The 18,958-nt window shown below is 36.6% G+C and overlaps 1 pseudogene; it reads right to left on the bottom strand.

Annotated features, from left to right (window-relative positions):
- Positions 1–1,904: 1,904 nt before the first annotated feature.
- On the bottom strand, positions 1,905–14,479 carry LOC149836358 (UDP-galactose/UDP-glucose transporter 3-like; annotated as a pseudogene).
- Positions 14,480–18,958: the final 4,479 nt, after the last annotated feature.

Below are 18,958 nucleotides of genomic sequence, written 5' to 3'. Positions count from 1 at the left end.
CTTTATTCGCTTAACAAACTCACTCCTTGAACATTGAAAATATACTTTTGGGAAGCAGATCAGGTCATGCTGAAAATGAGCGTTTTTGCTCATGCGGACATCGTGGCCGTCTGTTTGCATTTTGGATGAATGCCACGTGGTTTTGTTGACTTTTGAGCTTTTTAAAATGCAAATGGGATGGCCACGATGTCAGCATGAGCAAAAACGCTCATTTTCAGCATGACCTGATCTGCTTCCATACTTTTGACTCTGTTATCTGCTAGTGCCCTTATTAAATTGAGGAAGAAGGATGTGTAGTGTAACATTCTTTCTGCTAATGAGAGAATATAAGGATCAGAACCACGATACACTTACATTGATCTCGTATTCCTACATTTTCGTTAGAGATGGAAGAGCCCAAAAAAACAGTAGAAGTGACTGGGCCACCTCGATTCACGTTCATCCAACAAGATGATTGCCAAACATAGTCAACAGGTGACAAGACCAGCAGGAACACGTGTGCGTGTGACTCCAAGCAAGTTTCCAAGACCCAGGTGAATCTTTTAAATTGCCAAACATATCACACGTTAGTGAAGTCACTGCCCGACAGTAGTGAAAAATGCTGCATATCGCAGGTTGATGTTTGAAGGGCGAACCTGTCTAAATCCGGACAGAATATGAGAAGAACCAGTCTCCTAGTCTTGCAAAGGCAAACGCCAACTTAACCGATACCAACTTCAAGACGCAAGCAACGAAGAACATGAAACAAGTCAATGGTGGAACGGTACTGAAAAGCCTAAAGTTTGCTGACACTCTGCGACCAACCGTCTCCACCCAACAAGGGATTCCAAGCAGGCCCAACATTTGACAGAGGAAATCCATGTGTAATACTCAAGTTTATGCGGTTGTTTCTTTCCATATGAAAATGGGAAATATATCAATCGACATGATCTTGCGTCTTGGATGGACCATAATTTGGCCATCAGCAGTAATAATCTGATTATTGGCCCATCAGCCGTGGACTAAAGCTCTTTGAATAGGGCAAAATAAATTTTATATATGTAAGAGAGAGAGAGAGAGAGAGAGAGAGAGAGAGAGAGAGAGAGAGAGAGAGAGAGAGAGAGATCCATACCATGTGGATGGCACCAGCAATTTTTTTTACCAACGATTATTTCGCAAATCAGATCTGACAGATGTATTCAGCATGGTATGCTTACTAGAAACCAGAGCATGTAGCATGTTTTTATCATGAAAACACCTTTTTTTAGCCTTGAAAAAATAAAATTTGCAAGTCATTGATTTCTCAAGCCCTTAAGAAACCTGCTGGTATCGTAATCAGATGATTCAAGAGCTGATTACTTAAAACCAAGCTCGTAGATCACATATGTACGGTAAGATTTTTAAAAAAAATAGAGAACATAAAAAACACCAAGAAAACTGATGTTTGCACAGTTCAGGCAACTCATACCCCCTACTCAATACTGCGTTAAATCGGCATCTTTGGGAAAACTCATAGAACAAAGCCATAATGCGGGGCATCTCAAAGGATTGCTTGACAAGATGGTGCTCTAACGGATTCACCAGGACAGATCCTGATTGTAAAGTGGTTGTTAGAAACAGTAATCCCAATCAGATCTTTTAAAATCTTTGATTTTGACCTGTGAGCAATATCAACAGCAAATAAATAAAAATAAAACAACTACACCAGTAAGCACCATGACGTTACAGGGAAATACAGCCAGGACAACTGAAATGGCATGAAGCCATGATCTGGATTAAGCTGTGGCAATTATAGTTCAAGTTCAAAATCAATGGTCATGTGGATTATATGTGTTCATACCAACAAGCCAGATCACGTTCTCATGCCATTCACCTGTAGTTTGTTCCAAAATTTATCATGAAGCGCGTTACATTGAACGGAGATATTGTTTATAGCACAAAAAACCCCTTTGGGGTAATGCCTATGGAGTGGACAGGTCGCATTCTTTTACATATGTGAAAAAATAATCTACAAGTTCAAAAATAACTCCATGTTGAGAAATGCAGAAGAGCAAAGGAAAACTCATCATTTGGACTTCTTCTTCAGCTTGCTCCACTTGAGATAAATTTGGTAAGACAAGCCACCAAACACCATGAACACGCATCCCCATTGCTTCGCAGACAACGGATTTCCACTCAACAATGATGATACAACTATGCTCACAAATTTCCGAGTTGTCGTTATAGTGGTGTTGGTGAGGGATCCGAATCGGCTGATGGTCATGAAGATGAAGTTCTGTCCAACAGCACCACAAAGACAGTACAAGAAGATATCCCATGCCACTTCTGGGTGCTGCTTGCAAAATTGAACTGCCTCATAACCAATTCCACCAGACCAACCAAACATGTAAAGGCTGTTGTACATGACACCCCAGAGGTTCATCCCAAGCATGATATCCCAAGCACTCGTCTTTGGATACCTGTTAAATATATTATCATATAGCTAATAAGGTCAGTATCTGTAAAACATTGACTAAATTATGGACTGAATCACTCAGACTCAGATTAACCAGGATAATATTCTGACAGCACAACTCAACAACTTGAACAGTGTTCATGATTGGAGACACTAATTCGGCTACTTATTTTTAATTTTCATTGTTAAAGAAACAACTCAAGTTACAGCAAATAGAATCCCTGCTCACAACTATTGATAACCTGTCCGTAACCGAGGGTTCCTCGTCTCCAACACATCATGGACTATTCCCCAGCTTGATATCACTGAAAAAAACTACTAGATAGTGCACAGCCTAGGCAAATTTGCCAGAAATGCCAAAAAAAATTCCCCATTTAAATAGCATAAAGCATTTTTGTTATAATTTCAAATGTTTTACCTTAATGTCAAGGAATCTTGAGTGGCATTAGTGAACCCATCCAATGCTAAGTTGAGGAAACACAATCCATAACCGAGGGGTGCATTAGGATGTGCAAGCTTGCTAGCGGTCTTTGAGCTAGTCTGCAGAAAAAAGCAGAAACAAAAAATGTGTAAGTAAAATTCAGCATGTAAAATAAAAGTGTAGGAAACTTCCAACAACTGCCAAAGCCATCTGGAGCACTTCGATGGAAACATGCCATTTCTTTCTTTACTGTGTAGCTTCGACAGGTCTTATAAACCAATTACCTTCAGCAGTGCGAATGCAGAAACCCCTCCCGCAACAAGAAGGGTGCAAATGTATTCAGGAACCGTGTATTTGATTCCATAAACAAGAGTTCCCATCAACATTACTGCAGTCATACAACCAAAGCAGAAAAGAATCAGATAAAATCATTCTACAAACAAAACAATCAAAATCCTTGAACATTGAGATTATACAAGCATGTAAAAACATAGAACATAGACTGGACAAAATTATTCATGAATACCATTAGAAAACCACCTATATCTATATGGCATTTTCATACCCACAGTGTATCCCCTTATATACTAATGATATTGGAAAACTTCATAAAAATGATTGTATCACAGTATCCACAGACATATCCATGTGACATAGATGGCCAGCTTCAAGAGGTATAAGCCTATAATTTTTTTGGGGTTATTTCTTTCTCTGCTTCCATGACACAAAGGACATCTTTGGTGTTCCATTTGCCATTTTATGGAAACAAAGGCATACATACACACATAATACATACATACGTACACAGGCATATATACATACATAAATGGACACATTGGCTACAATCTAGAGTACGATGCTCTCTAGCAAAAACAGGTGCAACCGTCAATCAATCATTCTGACCCTGCAGATGTGTTCAACACGGTTCATATATAGGAAACACACTCTGGATTCAGTGGTTTAGATGCAAAATCCAAACTTTTAATCATGAAATTCTAATGCATTTTGGACATTCATTTTTGAAGTTCTTAAAAAAACATGCTTACACAATAAGGTTCATGCTTGCGCAATGAAAACAAACATAATTAAGATTTTAATTCATGGACTGTCTAAATTTGATTCGACTTGGGGCAACTCTTGAACCCCAAGTTAATGCTATGAACTTTTACGAAACTATAGAAAATGAGAGGCTCACCAGGGATCATTTTTGAGGACTTTGCTAGAACCTGGCCAAGCAAAAAAAACAAAAACAAATTACTTTAGCATTTGTGTATTTATGAATGATAAGGCCATCCATCCCATATTTCACAACTAAAATCAACAAGAATTATCCAAAACAATAACAAAAAAGAAAAAGAAAAGAAAGAAAAAAATTTGAGAGAGAGAAAAGCATTGCTACTATGGCCATAAACAATTAAACTGAAACAAGATGATTACTTGGTTTGCAATACATAGATAACAACCAACTATAAGCTCATTTTTATTGTTTGCATTTCAAAGAGAAGAAAAATAATATCAAATGCAAGCAACACATGCAATCATAGATCTACAATTTTTTTTCATGAAGCCACATTAGAACCGAATTTCTGAATTCAATATGCATAAACAACTTAACAATTACATCTTAAAATGTGTCCTAGTTAGAGATATGATGTTGATAATCCTCAAACTTTTCCAAAAAACAATCAAGTGGATACCCAAAAACCTAAAATACTTCACAATTACAAAAAACAGGAAACTTAAAGTTTGACCAATAAGAGGTTGGCTGCTCAAGCTGGGGCAGCAAAGATTTGATGAGCCATCAATAGTTGAGTAAGCCATTCTTAGCACTTAGTTCAATTTGGCTCCTTGAAATATTTTGATAGGGCCAATCAAGAAAAAAATGATGCAGCCTAATAATTACAAGGCTGGATTTTCAGCTAAAGCTATTGTGACATTTGAAGATATGCCATGTGTTGGGAAGTCAAGCCTTCCTGTCTTTTTCTGAACCAATGGTGAATAACAGATCGCAACACAAAGATCAAATATGCAAGCCAAACAAAACCATGTGGCAAGATTTTACATGAAACCCCTTCTATGCATACATAGGACATATGGATAAAAATCTACTAAACTAAATAAAGTCCGATACAATAGGTCTTCCCAAACTGATCAAATATAACTTAAGGATAAGATGAAAAATGAGAACAGTAAGCAATGCAATACATCCAAGATGAAACCACTTTCCCTTCTGATCTATACAGTTCCAAGGATTGATGCTGATTCAAAACTGAATCCATATACAATGAACAAAAATAAGACTCTTGATTGATATGGTATTCTGATATCCTCTAGAGAGTGCACCACCACAATTTCTCTCTTTTCTCCATATTTCTTTTCCCTCTCTTCTCTCATATCTTTCTTCATGTGAACTCCATTTCTCAACATCACATCCATTTACAGAATCCATCAACCTCTCCTTTTCTTGCCCTCATGTTAAACATCTATTCCTCTTCTTAATAGGCCTCCTTTTGAATGGATAAAACCAGGGCTGCCGGAAGCACAAGTAGAACATGGAAAACACGTTTCACAGGAAACAATTTCTGAAACAAAAAACACAGCACTTCTGAACTGCCTGGAAACGTGAAATTATTTTATGGGAAACTCATTTCCCACTCCCTGAGAAATGAGTTTCCCATGCTCTAGGAAACGTGTTTATCAAGTTTGGGAAACGAGACAGGTATGATATTAACTGTTTTTAAAATGTGTTTTCAGAAAGAAAAAGAAAAGCTTGTTTGACATTAGAATCCTATAGAAATTAACTGTAATATGCTGAAGAAAAGGATATTTGTGTTGTTAGCCTAAAACCTCCTTTTCCAAACTAAATCCCCAAACATGAGATTTGGTTTTCAACCTCACCATGTTGACCAGAGTTCACTGCTATTCTCCATGAAGCTTCTATCCTCCCAGGTCTCTCTCTCTCTCTCTCTCTCTCTCTCTCTCTCTCTCTCTCTCTCTCTTGTAGGGGTGTCTGCCACTAACAAGGGGTGAAACCATGAAAGTGAGACCATGGTCGAAGGGTTTATATCAAAAACTAAGAAAAGTCATCTCCATCAACTGCCTCATGTAGGAAACAAGTTGTTTTCATCTTGGAGGTCTAATATGTGACTATTGCAAGGCAGTATTTATCAATTTATTCCTATTAGGCCTGGAGGAGGTGTATTCTTAGCATTTCGTTGACTTGCTCGTTTCATATTTAATTTATATAATATAAATATTAGCCTTAACCATTTTGTAATAGGAAATGCAGGAGAGCGAATGTGCTGATTGAAAAGGGAAGAGGAGGACCACATGAAATTTTTCCATTTTGTGAAAAGAAAATGTCATTTTGAACTTACAACATTGCTCAGTTGGCACATGCTAGTTCACATTCATTGCAATAGACTTGAACATTAACAAATTGTATTTGGTTTCTTTATTAGCAGCTATTGGATGAGTGTGGAATTGTGGGTGGTTAATGCATAGTGGCGTTAATCATTTCGACATGCTTATTTATAATTTTAAGCTATCAGTTGATAGTTGTTGTGTTATAAGTTTTGTTCATTTGTTATGCTCTTAAGGCTTTTTCTTGCTTATCTTAAACATTTCCCATTTGTTTTCCAGCCCATTTTCTGTTTAGTTTCCGAATTCATTTCCCAATCATTTTCATCTATGTAACACGGACTCTTCTAACAGGGCGTCGCACCCGCACCCATGCGGGTGTGATACTTGGACATGGCTTCCTTTGTGTCAGGTGAAGTCAACCACATTGACGTCCATTTTTGTCCAAAAGTAGATTCAGTTAACCCTAACCAAGTCCAGTTATATATATATATATATATATATATATATATATTGTTAGAAAGTGACTTGGAATACATTGGGTTCCATCATGAACCCATACTTATGCACGTGGAGTGCAAATATACCCATTAAAGGGAAACAACATAAGCACATAATGTGCTAACACATAAAACCCATAAAAAGGGAAAAATATGACATAAAGTCATAAGTTGCATATCATTGAAGAATAATGGAGAAGGGGTAAAAACCCCATTACAATGGAGCATAAGCTCCCTCAAGAACACAAAATACAAAGGGGAAATCCCCTATTTATAAGCATGAAAAGGGACCACCTTGGGGGCTCCCAAAGGGGACGTTGGAGAGCCCCCAACGGTCACATTTGTAACCGTTGGGGGCTCCCAACGTCACTTTTGGGAGGCCCCCAATGTGGTACGAAACCCAAAAATATAAAAAACAGAAAATAAAAATAAAACAAAAATTACAATGCATATTCCAATTGGAATATGCGTAAAATGCTAATTTACAAGAATACCCTTGAGGGTATTTTAGGAAGATAAAATATATATATTTATATATATATAAATAGAGATATGTATACATATATATATGTATACGTATCTTTATATATATATAAATATATATGTACATTTAAGGATCAACATATTTTAACACCCCCCCCTCAATCTTTGCGGGAAAACGAAAAGATTGAACAAAGGGCAAGACTCCAAGAGGCTCCGGCAAGGATGCAATGGAACTTGAAAAGGCCTTCCTCCTATTGTCTTCAAATTTCCCGAACTATCCAGGGTACTTCTCTTTGTCCTATCTCCAAGATCCTGTGAAATAACAACAAAGAAACAAGTAAAACAAATCTTTGTACTTTTATTCAAATGGAACATTTCTAACTAGCACAGGTTAGAAGAGATGCAAATTATGCAAAAATGACCCCAAAGTTTCAAAATCATATATCATGTTTAAAACAAAATGAGCGGAAGCAAATTATGCAGAAATAAATTGCAAGAATGCATAATGCATTCATAAGGTCCAGCGTTTGACAAATATAACCCCATAGTGGGGAATAACAAAATGGTCCACTAAGGGACACCACAATAAGCCTACGAAGAGGCATGATATACATAAATATTATTGAATGAGAGCCCAAAAAGGCCATAAAGAGCATATGCATATACTTATCATGAAATGAATTAATACTCAAAGAACTCATTAATAAACATGCTTCAAACATGTAATGAAGTGCCAAACAAGAGAAACAAAGTCTCCAAGCATACTTTAGGCAAAATAAACCCAAGAGTTCACAAGGTTTTAAAATCATTTATGAAAGACATACTTAATACACATTTTGCATATAAGGGTGGCAAAAACCATAAGCACTTAATATATAGATTAAATGCTAAGAAATCAACTTGATATGCATATCAAAAATATGATTTGCTTGAAAAACACAAGTCATGAATGAAATTTGGCAAATTTCAACAATAGTTTATCCATTACAAACATCTTCCTCATTAGTCCTCCAAAACCCATAAATCAAGTGTATAAGCTACTAGATCAAGAATATAAAGCCATTAAAGGCCAAAGACACACACAAAGGTGTGTAAAAGAACCTCTTGTCTACATATAATAATACTTGAAATAAGTGCATCTACGATAAGAACAAGAGAATACATGCCAACATAGACTAAAAAATATCTCTTGTCTACGTAAAAAATACACTTAAAACCAAGTATGTTCAGCTACTAGAACAAGAGTAATAAGCCAACCATGGGCTAAAACATAATACATCTCTTGTCTACATATGATAGCACTTGAAATTAGTGAAATAAGCCAACCATGGGCATACATCTTAAGCGACTAGAACAAGGACACAAACGCCAACATAGGCTAAAAATCACACATCATGGTGTGAATCAACGTGCCTTGTCTACATATAAAAACACTCAAGACAAGTGTGTTCAGCTACTAGACCAAGAGAGCAAAAGCCAACAAAGGGCTAAAAACACACGAAGGTGTAATAAAATTCTTGTCTACATATGATGACACTTAGATAATGGGCATAAAAGGAAAAGATTTTTGAGGCAATAAACTTGTAATGAAAATAAACCTCGAATAAAACAATACTCCTTTTAAAATGAATTCTCATAACAATAACATGCATGTAAAAAATATCTTCAACAAGATACTATAATCGATAAAATAAAATCCTTGAGAACAAATGTGTGAACATACACACACCAAGAACACTTAGAATACTTGTGCAAAATCACAAGAACACAAAATCATAAATGTGCAAATGCACTCATAAGATTCATAAACAAGAAAAGGTTGGGCAATAATCCCAAAACCCTTGATTTTTAATATACCTTAAAACATTTAAGGTTTTAAAACACCATATGTCCATCACATTTACATAGAAGCATTCATAATATCAATGGCCACAAGAGAAAAAATGAGTGACACAGTCATAATTAGAGATCATACAACAAATCATTTTAGAGTCCCAAGGTGCCCATAACTCACCTCAACAACCATCTATAATATGGAAGGTGGACAAACTAAAATGATATAACACGAGGTGCCCATAACTCACCTCAACAAACATCTCTAATATAACAATAATAAGGCCAAATAAAAGATGCATTAAATAACATGTGATGGACAAATATAAATGCCACAAAAAGGCAATAAACACTTAAGGAATCATTTTTCAAAGAAAAGAAGACCGATTAAAAAATTGAATCAAAAGGTCCAATAATCAATAATGTGCTTTATAACAACAATTTTGCATAAACACAAATTATGCTTAATCTTCAAACAAGTCATTTATACCAAAAAGGACTTATTAAGCAATAAACACAACAACATAAAGAATTCATCAAGACAATCAAGCTTTTAATCAAAGAAATCATAAGAACCGTAATGGTTCACAAAGAAGGCTTTAACACAATACTCAAGGAATGAATATTTAAAACACTTGAAAATTTATAAATTTGGGATTAAATCCCATACAACAATTTTTAAAAAACCTTTGATTGTGATGAGATATGCGGAAACATTCAAAGTGCTAAAAGCACTTACAATGATTTAAAAAGGACTCAATATCTAAATTCACTATATTTTTCACAAAAATAAATGTGCATAAAGGCTCCATAATGCAAAAATGTCTACGAAGAGACAATACACATGTGAGCACAAAAGGCTTTATAAAAGATGTGCACGAAGGCACTCATACAATACTTGAACAAATACACACCAAGGTGTAAACAAACATGCACTAAGGCATGTATTTCATAAAAAAAAGGGAATGCATACAAGCGCAAATATTTGAGAAACAAATGTGCACAAAGCACAAAAATACACAAAAGTGAGCAAGTATGCACTTTATAAAAAGAGCAATGCTTGAAATTCTCAAACTTTAACACTTGCAATTGAGGACAAAGAAAACCATATTATGGCCAATGTAGGCATTTTTAAAAGATATTATTAAGAGGTTTCGAAACCTTATGAAAAATACAAACCAACAAGTTTATAAAGATGAAAAATGAAATCATTTATACCAAAAGGATGCAAAAGATGAACTATGCACTCTATGTAGTGTGAGAAATTCCTTTTAAAAAATCTTTCCTAATGGTTTATCATAAACAATTTTTCAAAAAAGAAACATTGAAAAACTTTTAGGAGTTCTTATAAGTTATCATTAACAAGAACTACTTTAGGACTCAACAAAGATTTTTAGATGTGAGAGATTTTCATATAAGGATTATATCAAATTTTTCAAAAAATGCACTAAAATAAAAAATAAAAAGAGGAACTCAAATCAAATTAGGGTTCATATGAGAGTTAAGAAATTTTAAGCAAAGATCATTACTTTAGCAATAAATCATATATATAATTTTAAAAATTAACTTATAGGTCAATCATGAGATAGTTATGTAAGAATTATAAATCTCACATAATTGAAGGTAATTTTAAAAAAAACATAAATTGCTATTATATGCGATGAGTAGTTCGATAAACACAAATTATATATTTGAACAACAAACGAGTTCACCAAATTTGAGAGAGATAATTCAACTATCATAACCATTTAAACGAACAAACTACATGCAAGAAACATATTTTCAAATGCATAATATTTTAAGAAAAGGGATACATACCGAATAACTTCAAAGCAAAAAGGAAGAGCAATGAATACTTCACCATTTCTTGAGCGACACGCTTTCCGTTGCACCAAAGGACAACCCCATCGTGACCTCGCTTTGATACCATGTTAGAAAGTGACTTGGAATACATTGGGTTCCATAATGAACCCATACTTATGCACGTGGAGTGCAAATATACCCATTAAAGGGAAACAACATAAGCACATAATGTGCTAACACATAAAACCCATAAAAAGGAAAAAATATGACATAAAGTCATAAGTTGCATATCATTGAAGAATAATGGAGAAGGGGTAAAAACCCCATTACAATGGAGCATAAGCTCCCTCAAGAACACAAAATACAAAGGGGAAATCCCCTATTTATAAGCATGAAAAGGGACCACCTTGGGGGCTCCCAAAGGGGACGTTGGAGAGCCCCCAACGGTCACATTTGTAACCGTTGGGGGCTCCCAACGTCACTTTTGGGAGGCCCCCAATGTGGTACGAAACCCAAAAATATAAAAAACAGAAAATAAAAATAAAACAAAAATTACAATGCATATTCCAATTGGAATATGCGTAAAATGCTAATTTACAAGAATACCCTTGAGGGTATTTTAGGAAGATAAAATATATATATTTATATATATATAAATAGAGATATGTATACATATATATATGTATACGTATCTTTATATATATATAAATATATATATGTACATTTAAGGATCAACATATTTTAACACCCCCCCCTCAATCTTTGCGGGGAAACGAAAAGATTGAACAAAGGGCAAGACTCCAAGAGGCTCCGGCAAGGATGCAATGGAACTTGAAAAGGCCTTCCTCCTATTGTCTTCAAATTTCCCGAACTATCCAGGGTACTTCTCTTTGTCCTATCTCCAAGATCTTTATATATATATAAATATATATATGTACATTTAAGGATCAACATATTTTAACATATATATATATATATATGCACACACATACGCATAGTATTAACTTAAAAACTGTTAAAAATAATATATATATATACCCTCCCTGCACCCTCGCACCCAAGTTTTTTTAAAGTGCTGCATCGCTGTGTCCGCACCCGCACCTATGTGACATAGTTTATCATTACCCATTTCACATGAGCTTAGAAATACCTCGTTTCCCATTTCCATTTCTCAAGGTGTTTCTTGTGTACTTTTCCCTTCCTGGTAACCTTACATAAAACCCATCAAAGTGGGTAACTATGAAACCCACTCCACACACCATATCCAATCTAGAGTCCCACAAGAATAAGGATCTCAAAGCATTAATGAGGAGGGCTCTCCTCTAATGTATCCCATACTAAGTGAAGATCCAATTTATTTAATATCACTACAAAACATAATGTAGTCCATGTTAGTAACAAATTCTAAAAATAAAAGCAAGCAGAAAATAAAAATTTAAACACATGAAAATATAGAGCAAGTAGTGGATACAATGTTGACTGTGTCTGACATAGGTTTACAATTGTTTGTCAAATGTCATGGCATGTCCTGTTTCCATGTTGATATCGTCTGGACATGGGACATGTAGGCAAAGTGAACTGTCTATCTAACACAGAACACAGATAATCAATTTCAAGTCACTGTTAGGCTAAGACATGTGATGGATTAAACAAAAAAGGAAAAAACTCTCAAAAGGTTCAGATATTATAGAGTTGTTGCTTCTTGAAGTTTGCACCAAGTTGATCAAAGCTAGGATACAAGATTGGGTTTGAGAGTTGGTCCACCGCTGCTCTAGAGAACGTAATCGATACCTATAGGGGCAAGTTTCACAGCCTTGGATCTCCTGAGGTACATCTACAAGCCAAATAACCAAAAGAGAAAGGCTAGTGATACTCCTTGCATCCCATTTTTTAAACAATTTTCAAACGTGCTTGTGTCCACATATCTTAATGACATAGGCTTTCAAGGTTATGTGTCTATACAATTTGAGAAATTACTGGTGGATCCACTCTAGAAATTACCTCATCTCCATAACGTCTACACTCTAAGATTGGATAGACAAAGATAATTGCGTAGGCAAAGAGACATTGAACTCGTGAGCAGGAGTGAACTATCCATGCCTTTTGGATAATTCCCCATCTATTGCATGAAGTGAGAAGCAGTTTTGGAATACGAGTGCTTATAACACCCTTTCTAATTTTCCCAACGATTGGAAAATTAAACATATCTCTTCCTTTCTGGCAGTAGACCAAACAAGCACCTGAAAATCCATCAAGCAGCAGCAAGAGCAACAAAAAGCATGCAGCAGTTACTCTTAGAATGTTTTCTAAGACTGCCTTCAGCATGAATACTTTTTAATCAAAAGGCACACCTTTTCATAGCCTGAATTTGGCTTACACATCTACAAGTGTCACACAGAAGCATTGAGAGGCAAGAATAATTTGGCACATTCATCAGAGTGCCACATATTTATTCAATGTCAACAATTAACCAGAGAGGCATCATCAGCAAGGCTTCTTATCATTTTCTAAGTTTGAGAGAAATAAGCACAAGAACAGTAGTATAGAAAAAACCATAAGAACAGAAGCACACCTGTGCAGGATAACTGATGTACTTCAATGCTTCAATTCCCATTGCTGGACCAGTAGTGTTTAGTGATACTAGCACTCCAGTAACTCCACCATGGAGCACCCCTAGTACTTCTAGGGGACCAGAGCATTATAACTTTTGAAGAAACCAAAGACAAATCAGAGAAAGAGAGAAGTAAGGTTAAACTCTTAAAAAAAAATAAACAAGGTTGGCGCAGATTTAGAAGTGAAGGTTGCTTACTTATCAATGACCAGATGAAACAAACGAAAACTTGTGCAAGATTAAAGAAAGAGAGGTGTTCAAATCGTTTGCCATCAGGACCAAAACACTTGGTAGATCTAGAGGAGGGAGAAAAAGAAAAACAAATTAGAAAAAAACTACACCGCAAGACATGTCCCAGCAGCAAAATAAACGAACTATTTAGGAACCAATACAATCAACATAAAATTGGCAAATAAAACCACATATCACCATGAAAACATGAAAGCATGAAAACAAAAATGTCAAACCATGAATTTCGAATTGAATAAATTGATTTAGCAATTAATATGCACTAAAACGAATCAAAGGCAACAGAGGGAAATTAAAAAAGAAAAAGAAAAGAAGTCATGTTTGTGAAAGGCAAATTCACAAGGAATACAACCTTAAAGGTTGTGCTTAGATGCAACCACTTATCCAAGAAGACGAGGTAAGTCGAGAAGAACACATTTCCAAAATGCAGCTTACACGATTATCCCCTTTTTCTGGACATCTGGTGACCATCCAGACCAGAAATGAACGAACCAAAAAATGCTAACTCAAACACCGCGATCGACAGCTTTCTGATGATCATGTGAATAAGGAAAATTCGGACCAGTGGGGTGAGATCGTGTTTGAGCATGTGATGAGATCCGATTGAAAATCGTTAAGAGACCTAAACCCCCTTTAGAACGGAAGGAAGAAACTGGTAAAAGGATAGAGAAAGGGAATCACAGTGTTTCCTGAAGGACGCCTTGAGTGATGTAGGCGGACCAGATGCCGGCGACGCAGAAGCCTAGCAGCAGAACTCGGCCGAGCCCGCCACCTCGCCCCTCCATGACGACGAGAGCACGCCCGTGCTGTGATGGTGGGCCGGAGCTTCCAAATAGGAGGTAAAGAAGGAAAACGAAAGAGAAAGAGAAGCGGGAGCGCGCGCGAGAGACACGATGGATCGCCACGGGTCCTTTTTGCCTGGACCCCAAATCGTTGATTCCACGTGTGAATCTTCTATTGGATAGCCACACGAAAGCTCTACTGCTATTGGTCGATACACGTTACAGAAACGCTCCTGCCTGGCGTGGGCCCCAGCATGTTTACGCCCCCGCCCGCCCCGCCAAGCCCCGCCCCCCCCCCCCCCAGTTCATGGCTCCGTTCGTTCTGTGAGGCCAAACCGGTTTTTTTGTTTTTTGATTGACTTGACCAGTTGACCCCGCATGCACGTCACAAAGATACTGATACGAGGACGGACACGCGACTCGACATTGACACACGAGTTCTAGAATTTTAATCAATAAAAATCGTTTTTGCCATTTTAAATGTATGAAACATATTTTTAAACGCGATATTTATGTTTTTATCGGCTATTTGTCATGAAAAAAATTTGTGGTTTTTATTTTTAAATATTCTTTATTCATATTGCCTTGTAACAATTTATTTGTTTATATTTTTAATTGCTAAGATTTTGCCAAAAAAATGTGAAATTTAAAAAAAAAAAAAGTCATTTTCTCAAGAGTTTTTGGCTGCCCATATTTTGGACGTATTATACTTTTGTCACTAACCGCGACAAGCCAAAAGACGCCAATCCTTCCGTACAATTCAAAACTTGGGAATGGAGAAGGCAAACTGACATACTAGGGTTAACCTGTTAGAAAAAGATGGAAGTGACGAAAACCTGGGATGCACGGTTGAGACTTAGACAAGAGATCCATTGTGTTCATATCCTGAAGAAAACTAAAGGATTGGAGAAAAAATCAGAGATAAGGAATTTTAATTAAGTCTTTTTTGATACAACGTTTTTACAATGGTTGAGTACATAAATACAGTTTTTGTTTTGGTCGACTATTACACCTATGTAGGTAATGGCTAAGCAGATAAACCATTATCCTGAGTTGGTTATTCCCTCCTCAAGTGACGATAATACACCTCCAATGCAGTTAGCGATTATCCTTGTAAATGAGCCCAAATGATCTTCCTCAAGATGAATCCGAATGAAGTTGTGCCAGCAGACGAGCCTCAAATGTAGTTAACGATACCTATCTTAGATATTGTGGTTAACCATATTCACCTTTAGATGCCGTAAATGTAGATAAATCGTTGTAAGTATAAGATAATAACGATTTATCTGAAACAACTAATACACCCCCTCAAGTTGGAGCATGTGGATTGAGCATGCCCAACTTGGCCTTCATAAGGGAGAGATGTACACTGCCCAAGGCCTTTGTGAAAATGTTTGCCCATTGTGAATGTGTAGGAATAAATTGAGTACGGAGTAATCCACTTTGAATTTTCTCTCGAATGAGATGACAATCAATTTCGATATGCTTAGCACGGCTTGATTGTCACAAAATAGAGTCATTGGTTGAGGATGAGAGATCCCAAAGAAGGTCAATAAATACTTGACCCAAATGAGCTCACAGGTAGCTAAGGCCATAAAACAATACTCGGCTTCTGCAGAGGATCAAGAGACGGTTGATTGTTTTTAGATTTCCAAGATATCAGACTCATGCCCATCATAATGCAATACCTGGAAGTAAATCTGCGAGTTATTGAGCAAGAAGCCCAATCTGAATCAGAATAGCCGAGAATAATCAACGAACTAGATGAATTCATGAGAATCCCGTGGCCCGGGGTACCTTTGAGACAACGCAAAATCTGGAGGGCGGCGTCCATATGAGGAGTGCATGGTTGCCTTGAGAATTGGCTTAGAACATAAACTGCATATGAGATGTCAGGGCGAGTGATGGTGAGATATATCAGTCAACCAATCAGTCGTCGATAAAGACTCAAATCTTCTAAAATGGATTCATCTTCATTATTGAACTCAAAGTTTTGTTCCATGAGAAAGGAACACGGCCGCGAACCCAGATATCCCATGCCTTCTAATATATTCAATGTATACTTGTGTTGAGAGAGGAAAATGCCCTGCTTGGAGTAAGCCATTTCAATGCCCAGGAAATATTTGAGAGTGCCAAGATCTTTAAGGCATAATTTCTAGTTGAAATTCTGTTTGAGGTCACTGATCTGATCAAGATTATCTCCTACAATGATTATGTCATTTACGTATACCAATATGAATAGGTGGTGAGTGTTCTCTGTATAGGTGAATAAAGAGTAGTCGGTCTTAGATTGAACAAAACCAATTTCTTGTAGATAAGAGGAAAGCTTCGCAAACCAGTTCTGTGAGGTTTGTTTGAGGTCATAAAGAGACTTATGTAGGTGGCAAACTTGGTGCACTCTCTGACGAGAAAGACCGGGAGGAAGCCACATATATACCTCTTCATCGAGATCACCAAGAAGAAATGTGTTGTTGACATCAATTTAAAAAAATGCCAATTACGTATAGAAGCAATGATAAGAACACATAGAACAATGACCATCTTGGCCACTGGAGCAAATGTTTCATTGCAATCAAGACCTTTGATTTGAGTGTACCCTTTGGCAACCAAGCAGGCCTTATAACGTTTAATGCAACCATCAAACTGAAATTTAACTTTATAGACCCATTTGCAATCAATAGGATGCTTACCTTCAGGTAAGTCCATCATCGTTCAAGTATGATTCACCTCAAATGCTCGGATTTCAGCAGCCATGGCATCATGCCAATGTTGGTGTTTCATGGCTTGCACAAAAGTCTTTGGCTCAAAATTTTGGGTGATAGCGGCTAAGAAAAGTCTATGTGAAAGTGAGAAGTGCTGGTATGCAAGGTAATGGTTAAGAGGTTGGTACTTGGAACCACGTCGCACGAGTCATCCGATTGAAGTATGGGGGCTGCAGAGTAACATTTGAAATCCTGGAGGTGCGATTATAGTTGGCGAAGGTGAGGGATGACTTGAGTGCTATGAGTGGTGCCAGGATTGGGCGAGTGGTCTGAAGGAGGCGATAATGCAGGATCATTTGAGGCATTCGGAAGGGTGGGCAAAGGCTCAAGAGCTTGATGTTGGGGTGAAAAGTCTTGGGGTTTAAATATGGGAATGGGTATGACATGATTAGCATCAAAAGGAGTTGGATGATCTTGAAAAGGGAAACCATTTTCATAAAATTTAACATCTCGACTAACAAATATCTTTTGAGTTTCAAGATCATAAACTTTATAACCAACTTGACCATATGGATATCCTACAAAAATGCATTGTTTGGCACACATGTCAAATTTGTGGGTATGGTTGATGTTAAAAGCATAACATAAGCATCCAAATATTTGTAAATGATCATATTTGGATGCTTGGTTGTATAACACTTTATAAGGAGTTTTACCCATCAAGGATTTTGTGGGAAGTCGATTGATAAGGTATGTAGCAGTGAGAACACATTTCTCCAAAACTTGATTGATAAATTTGATTGAAATCAGAGGGCCCGAGCCACATTCAATAAATATCTATGTTTGCGTTCAACAACTCCATTTTATTGCGAGGTTGCTACGCAACTATGTTGGTGGTTGATTCTAATTTTTTTAAGATAAAGTTGCATGTCATTTGAAAAAAAATTGCAGATCTAATGCTCAAAATGTTGGTTTGAAATTGATTTTAGATCAACACGATAAAATTTTTGATAATATTGAATGTCTCAGACTTATACCTCATGAGATATACCCACGTGCATCTACTGTAGTCATCTACTATGGTCAAGAAGAAATGAGCTCTTGACATAGAAGGAGTTTGATGTGCACCTCATATGTCACAATGTAGTAATTCAAATGTTTTGAAAAATGGTATGGTCCCATGCGAAAATGACAATCTGGTTTATTTGGCCTTATGATAAACAAAACAATGTTCCTGAGAAACTTTTTCATTAACTTTATTGAAATTAATAAGAATTTAAAGTCGGGAATTCGATAAATGTCTAAGTCTAAGGTGCCAAACGAGAGAGGATGAAACATTCAAAGCATGATTACCACAGGTATTAAGGATGTACAGGTTTCTTTGTAGCCTACCCGTTCCAATCGTCATCTTCGAGTGCGGGTCTTGAAAGCACAATGATTTTCTTTAAACACATCATATTTCAAATCATGAATTAACTTACTAACTGAGATGTGATTGAATTTGAAATGAGGAACATGTAAGACATTATGTAAGGTTATTGCGGAAGTCAACATGACGGTGCCAGTGTGAGTGACAAGGGTGCCAGTGTGAGTGACAAGGGTGGACGTCCCATCAGGGAGACCGATGGGTGGAGAGAAAATCAACACCGAGGATGAAAGGTTAGATATTGAGTTTGTGATGTGATTTGTGACCCCCGAATTTATAATCCAACATTGAGAGGCAAATAAAAAAATTGATGGTTTGGGTATATTACCTGCAAGGTTGGCCATAGATGAAGTA

The sequence above is a fragment of the Nuphar pumila genome, chromosome 6 (assembly GCF_984573655.1).
Source record: "Nuphar pumila chromosome 6, dmNupPumi1.hap1.1, whole genome shotgun sequence".
Lineage (NCBI taxonomy): Eukaryota > Viridiplantae > Streptophyta > Magnoliopsida > Nymphaeales > Nymphaeaceae > Nuphar > Nuphar pumila.
This window is presented reverse-complemented; position numbering and strand designations above follow the sequence as displayed.